Here is a 13,732-nt window from a genome sequence, read left to right as displayed (position 1 = left end):
TTTTTTTTTTTTAAAAATCTCTCACCTCTCTCTCTCTAAACTCCGGCGAAGGAAAACTTCGCCGGAGTTAGGTCTGTTCATCACGAACAGACCAGATCAAGGTCTGTTCGTGATGAACAGACCCAGATCTGGGTCTGTCCGTGATGAACAGACCCTGATCTGGTCTGTTCGTGATGAATAGACCTAGCTCCGGCGAAGGGAAACCTTCGCCGGAGTTTAGAGAGAGAGAGGTGAGACAAAAAAAAAAGTTTAAAGGTCGCCGGCCGGCAACCTTGCCGGTGAAGACGATGATGTGGCTGGTTTTAACGAGGTGGCAGAGAGAGAAAACATGCTGGAGGAGAGAGAAAATAAATGGAAGAGAGAGAGTAGCGGTGTTATAGCTGAAGGGGGCCATATGGGTATTTCTTGTAAAGTAGGGGGCCAGGCGGGAAGCTGGTCACAAAGTTGGGGGCCATTAGGGAAATAACCCTAAATAATATAGTTGGGCCATTGTCTGGTTCGGTTATAGGCCCGGTCTTGTTTGAGTTTGAGTAGGCGGTTATCGAGCTTATCACATTTATGATGTATCAATGCCAATTGTAACGACTGACGTCGGTCTTGTTTGAGTTTGAGTAGGCGGTTATCGAGCTTATCACATCTATGATGTATCAATGCCAATTGTAACGACTGACGTAGATCGTAGTCGACTTCCAAAAAAAAATGTGAGAGGCTTGTAGCCATATATAATATAACAAAACTAGCTCCCGGATCTTATAAGAAAAGTTATCCAGATTTGACAAATAACTTATTACCTTTTCGTATAGCTTGGTCGATTGACTTCTTGTGTTTCTTGAAATCATTCAAATGTCTTTTATGACACTTCTTTACATTAGACACTTCTAAATTGGATACTGCTTTATTTTTTTGGAATATTGACTACATGATCATTACAAATGCATTGATACATCGATACGATGTGATAAACACGATAACTGCCGAATTACAACTGGCCTAAAGCCTGACGAAATTAAATGCCCTAAAGTCGACGAAATTAAATAGCCTAAAGTCTACAAAAATTACTTTATTTACACTCAAGTTCAATACTTCTGGATCTGTACTTCCATGGAATCGACCTCGGACCTCCCCATTACGGAGTTGGTAGACTGACCAACTGTGGCTACCAATTGCTGGCAAGTGGATATTGATTTTATATTGAAGACTCCCACTAAATATGCCCTTTATAAAATTGAAACAGCTACAAACTGAAATATATTTAATGGGTACATTTGATGGCACCTTTTTATTGATATCTCTCAGGGGAACTTTAAAGTCGTCTCTCTAAAGTGTTATTGGCACCCATTTAACTCACGCTCCCCTCCGAAGTTTGTGTAGAAGAAGCACCAATAACACTTCAAAAACCGTCTTTGAAACTTCTCCATCCCTAATGGTACGTGTCATGGTGTTTGGGAAGTTTTACAGGCGTTTACTTCCTTTACAAACTGTCTTTCAAATTTTCCTCGAGGGAGGCGCCTATTACTCCTATGGGGGTTTTTTCAAACTTCCCATGGTGTTGACTTAATTGTTCTATAAAAGCACTCTTTTTCTCGTCCTCCAATTAGTGGGTATTCACTGACTGAAACCTAGCGAAAGGTGCTTTTAAACAGATTTTATAGATTTCCCAACAAAGCTCACCATAAACCTTAGCCTCAGTCCGTTGGTTTTTCCACATATGACTCCAGGTCTTTTGGAAAGTAATTACTACGGTATTCGTTAAAAAAAGAGTTAATTCCTATATGGCCCCCTATTTTGTGACCAGCTTCCTTTATGGCCCCCTTTTTTTCTCGTAAATTCAAATATGGCCCCCTATTTTCAGATAAATGTCATTACTACCCTTCTTAATTCTAAATTTAAAACAATAAAAAAATTATTTCCACCTCACCCCTCTCTCTCTCTCCACCTCATCTCTCCCTACACCTCACCCCTCTCTCTCCAATTTCACCTCTCTCTCTCCAACTCTCCTCTCTCTCTCCTACTCACCCCTTTCTTCTCCGGCAAGGTGGCCGGCCGGAAAATTTTCCGGCCGGCCACCTTCAAACTTAAAAAAAAAAAAATTCTCTCTCCTGTCTCTCTCTAAATTTTTTTTTTTAAAAAACTCTCCACTCTCTCTCTCTAAAACTCCGGCGAAGGGGGTTTCCCTTCGCCGGAGGATCTGTTCACGAACAGATTAGATCAGAAAATGTTGAATCCTGATTCTGTAAAACTGATGGAACTATTGTTGTTGGTGTTTCTGATCTTGCCATTGAACAAATTAGATCAGAAAATGCTGAATCCTGATTCTGTAAATTTCCACCCACCATTGATGATGAAGATGAACAAAATGTGCTTGTCAACATATTACTAATGGTACTAACATTGTTGCTGCTGGAGCTTCCATTGATTTCCTTCATATGAGGTGGTGGCGGCAAGTTTTGATTCAAGATTCCTATGGTGGAATTTTCCTGCAATTCTGTAAAACCCAAATTAATCAGAAAGTGAATCAAAAAGTTCCAGTAAGATCACCTAAATCCCTAGATGGATTATGATGAACACAAGAAGGTTCAGGGCAAACATAAACCCTTTTACAAATCCCTTTACCCGTTCTTTGTCTGAGTTTCCATGGAAGATTATGACCACGGCGATGAAGTTGTAAGTTTTGATCACGTTGAAACCCTTTTTTACATATCTCACAAACAAATCGGTTCGTTGCCATTAGGGTTTTAGGGGATAAAGCAATTACTTCAGAATCTGGATCTAAAACAATTCAAACACAAAATCAATATCAAAATCCAATAACTTAATAGAGTCTATTTTTAGGGTTTAAAAAAAGTAAGATTAAAACCTGGCATTCCTGGAAGATTCCTCTTCTTCTTAGTCGTCGTATTCAATGGCGGTAATGTTGTTTGTGTACGTGTTGAAGAAACACTAGCTTCTCCAGAAGCTGTAGAAACATTCATAGTGGATGATGAATTTTCTAACTCAAGAACCATTTCAACTTCTAGGGTTTTCAAATTGCAACAACACTGGAACTTAGAGAGAGAAAGAATTTGTATTAGGGAAAACCAACTTTCAGTGTGTAACTTAACTATGTCAGCTACTAGTCTCACTCTTTAATTGCTTTCTTTACCTACCAGATAATAAATTACTTCTCTCAAACCCTGAAATCGTTTCCTCTGATTATCAAAACCCTATCAAATCAAACTTCCTGAAATCCATCACTAATACTAAACTCAAACTGAAAATAAGAATTAGAAAAATGCTAAAGAGAGAGATTTAAAACAAAAAAAATTTAGAGAGAGAGAGGATAGAGAAATTTTTTTTTTTTTTTTTAAGTTTGAAGGTGGCCGGCCGGAAATAAGAAAGGGGTGAGTAGGAGAGAGAGAGAGGAGAGTTGGAGAGAGAGAGAGAGAGAGGTGAATTGGAGAGAGAGAGAGAGGGGTGAGGTGTAGGGAGCGATGAGGTGGAGAGAGAGAGAGGGGTGAGGTGGAAATAATTTTTTTATTGTTTTAAATTTAGAATTAAGAAGGGTAGTAATGACATTTATCTGAAAATAGGGGGCCATATTTGAATTTACGAAAAAAAGGGGGCCATAAAGGAAGCTGGTCACAAAGTAGGGGGCCATATAGGAATTAACTCTTAAAAAAATGGGCGCTTGCAATAACTGTTTCTAGAGAGAGAAAGAGTCGGGCAGAGATCAAATTTTAATTTCAACATTGCCTCCATAATTGGTAGCGAGTCAGTTATTTAGGCAGTTCCAAGGTCTTGTCCGGATTTTTTTTTTTTTAGTTTGTTGTTACTTTTAGATCTATAATAAGAAATTGTGTAGTAGTCAGAGAGGAAGAAACGAGGGAGATGAGGACTTCATTAACTACAATTCCATTGTCGAGTGGTTTTGTCACTTTTATTTGTATAATATTATTCTATGTTGTCGAACTTTAGGATCTTTTCATTCTCGATCTTTAGGATCTTTTTTGTCAACCTTTAAGGTTTTTTTGAGTCTGTGTCTGGTCAATTTCTTTCCCTTCATGAGGCACTTTACATTCAAAAGTTCTATGAACTTACTTATGTAACTCTTATGGCATTGTACATCAATAGGATGTGATAAGCACAATAACCACCAAATTTAAATTGTTCCAGAACCGAATTTATAATCCAACTAAACTACTTTATTGATATCTTTAATAACAATAAATCATGGATTCCACTTCTTATGGGAATCGAACTTGAGACTTCTCGGATTATAGAGTTTATGTCAACACTATCGGTCATTTGAGCAACCAAATATTGACAACTCTAGGTTTGACTAAGACCAAGCTTAGACATTTACAGTGACGTAACGAAAGGGTCCTAAATACGCAAGAAGAAAAGGGCTATACATATGTTTTGATAATTTTTCTTGGTATGGATAAGAATCGAGCTCGGGCTTTTCCTGATATGCATGTGACCATCAACCAAATTGAACTTTCTTTGTATATTTTTTTGTTGGAAGACTTCCTCTATATCTTGACAATTAGAATATGTTGGTTTTATAAGTAAATGTTTAGTAATGGCCTAGTGGAAAGTCAAGCATTAAGATTTCAGGAAAAGCAAATGATAAGGATTGGTTTTATAAGTTAATGTCAATCTAAAACCTATTCATCAATTATTTATACTTTTATTACTGCATAAAAGATTGAGTGTCTATAACTAAGTTGTTTCAAATATGTACACAATTAACCAGACAAAACCATTTATTTGCTTTAAAACCATTTATTTTCTTTGACTTTGGTTCATAAAATTTAAACAAAAAAGACAAGTTAATTAGTATATTTAATTCAATATTTTGACTTGTAAAATGTATTTGTATTTAGAGACAAAAGTGGGTCATGTCAAAAGGCGTTTAGGATTTTGTAAAGATTTTTTGTAGGACAACAAGTTGAGGAAGTTTGACCTTTTATGTTCAAAATTATGTTAGGAGTCATCAGTCAGCTCATTCGACGGAGCTTATGACAAAAAAAAAATAACTTGGTAATCAACCGACCGTTTTTGACTTTTCAACAAAAATAAAGGATTTTTGAGTGGAAGGTCCAAAATCTGGGGGGTAAATCCAAAAAAAATTCACTCTTACCCAAAAATTAGTTGCAGGTCCAAATGTCAGTTTTTTTATTTTTATCCCGCTCTTGTCCTTGGACGGGACATGCTGACGTTTTCCTGGAAAAAAAACTGGTTGGTAAATAAAATAATTTACCAGTACACGAAAAATTAAAATTTTAAAATTTTTTTGAAAATTTGAAATTTTCAAACGAAATTTCAAATTCCCGCCCAGCAAACCATCTCTTCCCGGTAAATAAAATAATTTCCCGTACACAAAAAATTCCAATTTTCAAATTTTTTTGAAATTTCAAATTTCCGTCTAAAAATTTCAAATTTTTTTGGACGCAATTTCAAATTCCCTCCCAAATTTCCATTAAATAAAATAATTTCCCGGTCACAAAATCTTTTTTTCGAAATTTTGAAATTTTCAAACGAAATTTCAAATACCCGCCCAAATTTTAAATTCCCGCCCAGCAAAAGTGTCTAGTACAGAAAAAAATTTCCAGTAAATAAAATAATTTCCCGAAAAAAATTTCGTTTTCCGGGAATTTTTTGGTGGCAGTTCCGTAAATTTCTGAACAATACAGATTCTGATGGACGGGTTGTCAGATTCTTTTTCAGAAAAAAAAATCGTTTCCCGAGAAATTTCCATGGCAATTTTGTAATTTTCAATGGCAATTTTGTAATTTTCGATGGCATGAACGGTAAATACTTTATTTTCTAAGGGCCCTTTACGTAATTTTGAATCCCAAATTGACACATTGGACCTCCCTTTCATTTTTAGGCAACCTTGGGTGGGATTTTTATTTTGGGCCCCTTTTTGAACCAATGGCCAATCCAATTAAAATAAAATAAAACCAATGGTTTTTGACATACAACGGAGTTATTCGGAATATACACATGAGAATTTTAAAGAGTTAGTATCATGTGGGGACATATGACTAGTTGCTCCTAAATCATCTAGCCAAGGTTGTTCTGAAGCACCATTCTTTGAATATCAATATGATGTAACTAAACGAAGATATTTTGATGCTTGCCGAATACATAATGTGTTCAAGGACCGAAGTTAGTAAAGCAGTTGATTATCTATCAAAGATGAAACCAACTGCATGCATACTAGAAATGAGATATGAAGCATGAACACGAGATTTGCAAGAAGACAGGTCGGAATTGGTTCATTCATGGCTTGTATTTAAATATGTTCGTTTGTTTTCTATTCTTTGTTTTTTAACACCTCCATATTTAACATTGATCATTTTTTAGGGTTGGTCCACACAACTTCAAGTCAAGTATGCATCCACAACCTCTTGGATCTTGAACGAATTAACGAGGAATTGCTTGTGTTATTCTGGAAAAATCCTAAGTTTAGAATTTGGTTAATTTTTTTGGAAATCTCATAAAATAATATGAAGAACACAAATTTTGAACTTCTTAAAATAATGGTGATAGGGGACTTCCTAGACATACTCGCAGGTGTACTCCCCCTCACAGTGACAAGGCCATTTTGGTCTTTTCACAGGTTTGTCAGACTGAAAAGTTCAAAATGGTCTTCTCTTGTGAGTGGGAGTGCACTTGGGAGTATGCCCAACGGAAGCCCCATTTCATTTTCCTCCTTAAAAATTGTTATTAACTTCTTGAAAAACACTAGAAACTTTTTGCCTTGAATTTCAAAGTTCTCCAATAGCCCTTCGTATCAAAACCCCCACCATCATATCATTCACCATTTCATCCACCATTACCATCTTCTCACTTGGTATCTCTCATAAAAAAAATCCCAAATTTCAAGAAATCCCAATCTAGGGTGTTAGTCCTAGATTCCTACTTAAACCTTGGGGTTTTACGTCTCTCTAGACATCCCAAATTATAGGAATACCAATATGGGATGTAGTCTTACATCGCAACTATCCCTCTCTAGAAACTCCAAATTGAGATTTCAGTCGCTGACTGTAATTAAGATTCTAGGGTTTCATCGCGACCCAACTGAAACCCTGGTATTTTCTCGATCTTGAGTCTAAAGAAAGAGAAACATATCACGATAGAAGACCAAAATGAAATTAACCGATACTTTTTGCCTATCAGCATTGAAATTCAAAAGTGAGGACAAATTCGAGCAATTTTTACGTCTGGACATAAAGAAAAGTCACTGGGGCATAAAGACTTGACCTAGGGGCATCTTCACTTTGGATCCCACAATTGGATTTTTTTCTTATGTATTTTACACCCTAATCTTTATCTCCTCATGTATTCTCTCTTCTGCTCTCTCTCACATTATTTTTTGAGTTCAAATATCGGACAAATCTGCATGATTGGTGACCATCAATATCATTGGCATACACATACAAGCGACCTGTGATGGGAAAATTTACATCAAATGGACGGAAGCCTTGATTTGTTTGGGACGAAGCCCTAGTCATTGTAATGGAAAGAAACTAATGAAAAGATCTAACAATCAATTCATTTTATAGATAGAGATAAAGGATTATGAATGTGAATAGTGCTATGTAATGAACAAGTCTAACGTCTGATCTAAAGTTTTTCTTCATGTCCCAAAGTCGCGACCTTTACAAGTATGGGAGCCAAATGTTCCAACCGGTCACAAATTTGGACCTAATTAGAAACCCATATAATATGCCTAGGATCATTGAAGTCCAAATGTCGGGGATTGGTCATAGATGATGCAATCCATTGGTCTGAGATACGTCACGTGTCCATAATCATAAAATATAGGCAGCAAAATTGTATTGAATTTGACGGTGGCAATCAGCCCGCGTCCTTTTCCTCTTCCTCTCTCTCTCTCTCTCTCTCTAAAAATCCCCCCTCGGCCCTCCCTCCTACTCCTCATCACCAATCACCACGCGGCTTCTCTCCGACGACGATGACTTGGTACGTCCCAAATAATAATAATAATACTACTACAACTAACTACTACTCTTCCTCTTAAACCAGCTTATAACTTCACCTCCACGTCTCTCTCTCTCTCTCTCTACTTTCTCTCTCTAGCCTATTCACACGCGACCTAGTATCTCAACGTTTCTCTCTCTCCCCTTCTCTATTCATCTACATATTTTGCCTATATAATCAAACCTAACCAATTCCCATTTCAGACACTTCAAAAACAAAGTCCCAATTCTCCACTCATTTCTTTCACAATTTCATTATTCTCACAAGATCAAAAAACTCATATAAACCCCTCATCAAAATCATTAATTGTGAGCTTAGTTTATATATTTTTCGATACAGTAAGATTCGAATTCTGGGTTCTAGGTGATTCTTCAATTTCATTATTCCATCATTTTATACATATGGGTAGTCATAATATAACCAATAATATACTATTATTGGTTCTTTTCTTATCAATCTTGGTTTCTTCATTGGAAGCTAGAAAGCTCTTAAAATTGGAGGATAATTCTCATGAAGGGATGATGAAGATGAAAGTTCCTTCATCTTTGGAGGATAGTTTGTTACTAAATGCCCTACCTAAGGGCAGAATACCTTCTTCTACACCAAGCAAAAAAGGTCATGCCATGATCAATATCAATGGGAAGCTCTTCACTACTACTAGTCGTCGACAACATCTAGCTCGTGTCAACGATCGTCTTTTACGATCCGTACCCAGCCCGGGGATGGGTCATTAAATTTGATCTTAGTTTCATCATACCTTAGTTTAGAACTAGTCAACTAGAAATATTTTTTATACCATTTATTAAGTTTATGTGTATAGATTGGAATATAGTAGTACATAAGAGAGTAGCTAGACTCTTTCCTTTTCTAGGTTGTTAATTTCTTAGATTGATTGATTTTGCTTTGGATTTTCCAAGAGAAACAAACTTGGAGAAATATCAAAAAATTGTATTACTTACTACAAATATTATTTAATGACATGACATTTTTAAGTGAGTTGATTTCTCCATTCTTACCCTCAAATCCCCCTTGTCACATTTTTTTTGAATTGTTCTGCTTGGTTCGAACCCTTAACCTCTAAGATGGAAGACTATACCTCTTACCACTCCAACCAAGGGTTGTTGGTCCCTCTTGTCATATTGTTCACGTAAAAAAAAAAATGGAGGAGGATAGGTGGTAGGTTACTTTATCATTGTTAATACTTTCATTTTAAATCAGTCGTACATCTGTAAAATAAGTTACAATTGGATGTCTGTAAAATTAAGATTAAAATTTGAAAAGCAACTTGATATGAGATTTGTTTATATGTTAATGATGCAAATATCTACGGCTTGTTTTCACCTACTGGCTTGGACCAAGATTAGATTCTCAACTTTACTACGATTTTATTAGTACTTTTTTTTGTCATAATGCTACATTGTGTATATATATAATTTTGTCTGATAGATACACAATAATCAATTAAATTGTCATTGAAAATTTTCAATTATATTTCGAGAAATACTACCGTGACATTTCTGGTAATACACATGTAGCCACCATATATAGAGTAGGGACCTAGTTTTCGCGAAACCGGGGTAGATATAAACTTCAATTGCCAAACCGGGAAGATATAAACTTCAATTATTACACATTCAATTTCTTATATGAGGCTCTAAAGTCTAAGCATACAAGCATTCCATCTTTAAAGCCAATTCAACTTTTTGTACCTAGTGAAGTGGTGCTTTAGAACCATTCTTATACTCTATCTTTTTGCTACTTTGGTTATTAGCTACTTAAGGGCTAGCCAACTATAGATTTCCATAAACAATGAAATCATTCTATCTTGTCATAAGAAAAATATAATTGCTCAATAGTGTAAACCCAACATTTCAACCAATACAATCTTGAACAAATAACATATTTTCTGTCATTCATAATACTAGTAGTGCTTATTGGGTTGGTTCGACTCTGGCCCAACCATTTAAGGGCGATCTGAACCGAACTGGCTCAGTCTGAAGACGGGTGAACCCAACCCAGGTTATCCTCTGATCTTGTGTTGGGCATGGTTAGACCGTTAGAGCCCTCTCTGCTAGTCTAACCCAGACCGACAAAAGACCAAAGTTGAGACATAGCCCGTTGGGCTATTGGATCACAGTTCGGGCCAAAATATATGTAGTCCCGGGCTCGCCCGAAACTACTTTAAACCAATGGTAAAGCGAAGACCTTTATTCTCAGATGGGCCCGAAGCCCCGAACCAACCAGATAAGCACCACTACATAAATATAAGAAACACTATTTTTTTCTCATATTGCATGATCTAATAATTTACTTAATTATCTTGCAGAGATAAGTGGAAGGGCTGTAAACGCGTTTGTTTATGACCACCGAATTCCTTTCTGGTTCTTCAGATATACCAAGCAGAGTGCATTAATAGTTAATTTCTTACCAAACACTCCGTACCCACAATAAATTTGAGACCGAAAATTCCGAGCAAGGCCATATGACCCACCAAAAGTAAGACACATATTTGTTATCTGTCAACTTCTCAACTTATCTTATCCTTTTTAATATGATAAATCTATCTAGGGTAAAAGCAATTTCGATTTTAGTAACCTATGTAGGTTCCAGCTCGACCATGTTATATGAGATTGAGATGTTGTTTTGATTCTTGACATAGTATGAATTTGATTTGTCTGACTCAAATGAAGTCAAGATCGACCCAATTCAGACTGATCATATATTGGGAATCATTTAGAGATTTTTTCAAGTAATGTAATTCATAGTAATCGAAATACCTTACGTTATGGTTTGATTTTGGTCAACAATTTGATTTATACACATTTTTTCTCAGTAGATTATTTGATATGTGACTCTAATGGAAACAGAATTCAAATTCTGGCGCTCTTCTGGATTCCCTTTCGAACTCTCTAGAGGAAACATATACATATGAGAACGTGATTTTTAATGGTTTAATTTCTTTGTACCCTATTCAAATGAATATTTGATATAACTTTCTGATTTGAACATTGGAAAAAGTATTTCGATCCCAAACCCTGGATTTAATTTTTTCTTTAATTGTGGGATTGCTTGATTTTTTTTTATCTCCGCATGCATACTTGTGGGACTAGTCATTGAAATCGAATAATCTTATGGTGTAGAATATTTGTATAATAAGCAAAAGTACTCTTTTAACCAATAATATAATTAGATTAACGAACACGTAGTAAGTTGATATTGAGTTGGATGTCGATAAACTTAATATGATATATAGCCACCCTATGGTCACTTGCAGGGGCGGCCCAAGTAATTCGGAGGCCTAAAGCGGAGAAAAATTTTGGGGCCCTCTTTATACTCGTTATTACTCGTTATAAAAAAGTTCATTTTTGCGGTAACAGATAAATTAGGATGAAAAAGCATAAAAATCACAAACTTGAACTATGTCCTATTCCTATATAAGAAGATCCAATCTACACTAGAACTGCCATTGTAAAATTTTATGGTGTTATAGCTTTCACAAAGTATTTCTTTATTGAACCTTCTTGAGACTTCGTTAATTTCATAACCTCTTGTTCTTTTCTCTTTTAGGATGTCATGATTGATGTGTAAGCTTCATTTTCGTACTATTTTCAGTTGGATAAATGAAGTATAATATAAAAATTTAAGTCTAAAACAGAGAAATTACATTTGAATCAAACAACTAAATTCTAATTCATTCAACAAAAAAAAAACTATATTCTCATTGAATAATACCATTTTAATACATACCTTTTAAGTAGTAGAAGAGATCAAAAGATGAGAGAATTGGAAACCGTAACTATTGTTTGTTCAAACTTAATTTTAAAACTTAGAACGCTCCAACAGAACACTCTAAATTTTTTTTTAAAAGTCATGATTTTTTTTTTTGATGAAATTAAAGTCCTAATTATCGAGTGTGAATTAATAATATTCTCTTAAGTGTCAAAATAGAGACTCTAAATTTGTTTTGTCTCCACTTAATAAACACGTGACCCTTGAATTAATAAGAAGAAACGTAATTATGTCTCCACTTAATAAACACGTGACCCTTGAATTAATAAGAAGAAACGTAATTAAAAAACAAATTAGAAAAAGATAGAATAAATTATATCGTCAAAATCGATGTTCCACTGATTTTAAAATGTGGTATATAAGTTTATTGGGTGGAAGGAAATAGGGGTCTAGGTTTAAATTGGTTTTTAGATTATTTTGTGGATCCCATTTTCTTATTTTATGTCACCATTCCCAACAAAGAACGGTAGGCCGCAACGAAATAAAAGAAGGGTAGGTTACGGTAGGTGGTTGGGCTTCAGTTTTCCTTAAGTTTTCATTGGAGGTGCCTGTAACTAGTTGTTATTTTGGGGCCATTCGAAATGTGAGGCCCAAAGCAGCCGCTTTGGCTGCTTTGGGCATGGGCCGCCCCTGGTCACTTGTTAACTTTCCATCACACATGTGAGTGGACATTTGAGACTAATTTCACGTTGACAAAATATACTTCAATACCATAAAAAGCAAGTGCACTTACTTCATACTTTTAGAAAAACACTTAGAAAGGAATGAAAAAGACGCACAAGTATAATAAACTTGGAAACCAATCGACACGTATAATGGCATAAAAACATATTTGTAATGGTAAGTGCATGCCTATGTGAATGTTGGATAATCACTTAATTCTTAATGTAGACTACTTCGATTATAATTCTAAAGAAGCAAGATTTTCCTAAATAAGTAAATTAATTACGTCAAACAATTAACCGAGTCTAAAAGTGCTTTGGATTTTTGTTAGAGGAGCCGTCGGATTCGATTGGTGCCCCAAGATTTTGGTTGATTTGATTTAGATGTCCAATTAGACGAGGCACCCTTGACTCTTAATCTCTTCATCACACTCATTATCACCCAATCGGGCTCCATACAATCCATATTGCGGGGAAGAAGGATTGACCGAAGTCAAACCTCTAAACAGAACGACTAACTCAAGTCTTAACAGTTATTGATATTGTCACTGTTATAAACACCTAGGTCTGAGCGTACATGAACGAGGTTTTTGTTCTTGGTAAATGCTACTTGTGCCAATCCAAAAGGCCTCGCCCTTACTAAGCTCGGGTCCACCTATAGCCTAGCGTCCGGACACTATCGCGAGAGACTATCAGAATCTTCCACCTTCAATGACGAGTCGTTCTCGACTTTGACCTTATCAGTTATCGATATCATTCCCGTTTTAGACACCTAAATCCAAACCTACATCTACGAAATTTTGTTCTTAACGAAAGCTCCACGACTCACTCAAAAGACCTCGACACTTACTAAGTTTACGCGTTCACCTATAACCCGAACTTCAGACACTCACGCGCATAATTCGGGACTATCAAGTGGACGCCCCAGTTTAGTAAATATGTTGTGCGAAGTTAGTTTCTATAGAAAATATGTTTTTCAAACATATCCTAAAATTATTAGTGGGCTACCACTACCAGGGTTAAACATCAAAATATATGCACCATGCATATGTTTCCTTTTAGTCTAGCACAATGGCCCTACAAACCGCCAAATGAGAAATGAACTCCACTCACACACAAAAAGGGAAAAGAAGGACATTTAATTACAACTATCCTTGAAAGTCCCATAAACCGACCAAATAATCTTCAACTACTTTGAAGCTCTCAACTGGGACACCATCATCAATTAGATATTGTCTAGGCCCTCCATTTCACAATGTTTTTGCTCTCACTAAATCCCACTTCGACATTGT

Source organism: Eschscholzia californica, unplaced genomic scaffold (assembly GCF_041429995.1).
Source record: "Eschscholzia californica isolate CP2 unplaced genomic scaffold, dmEscCali1.0.p SCAF_5, whole genome shotgun sequence".
Classification (NCBI taxonomy): Eukaryota; Viridiplantae; Streptophyta; class Magnoliopsida; order Ranunculales; family Papaveraceae; genus Eschscholzia; species Eschscholzia californica.
This window is presented reverse-complemented; position numbering follows the sequence as displayed.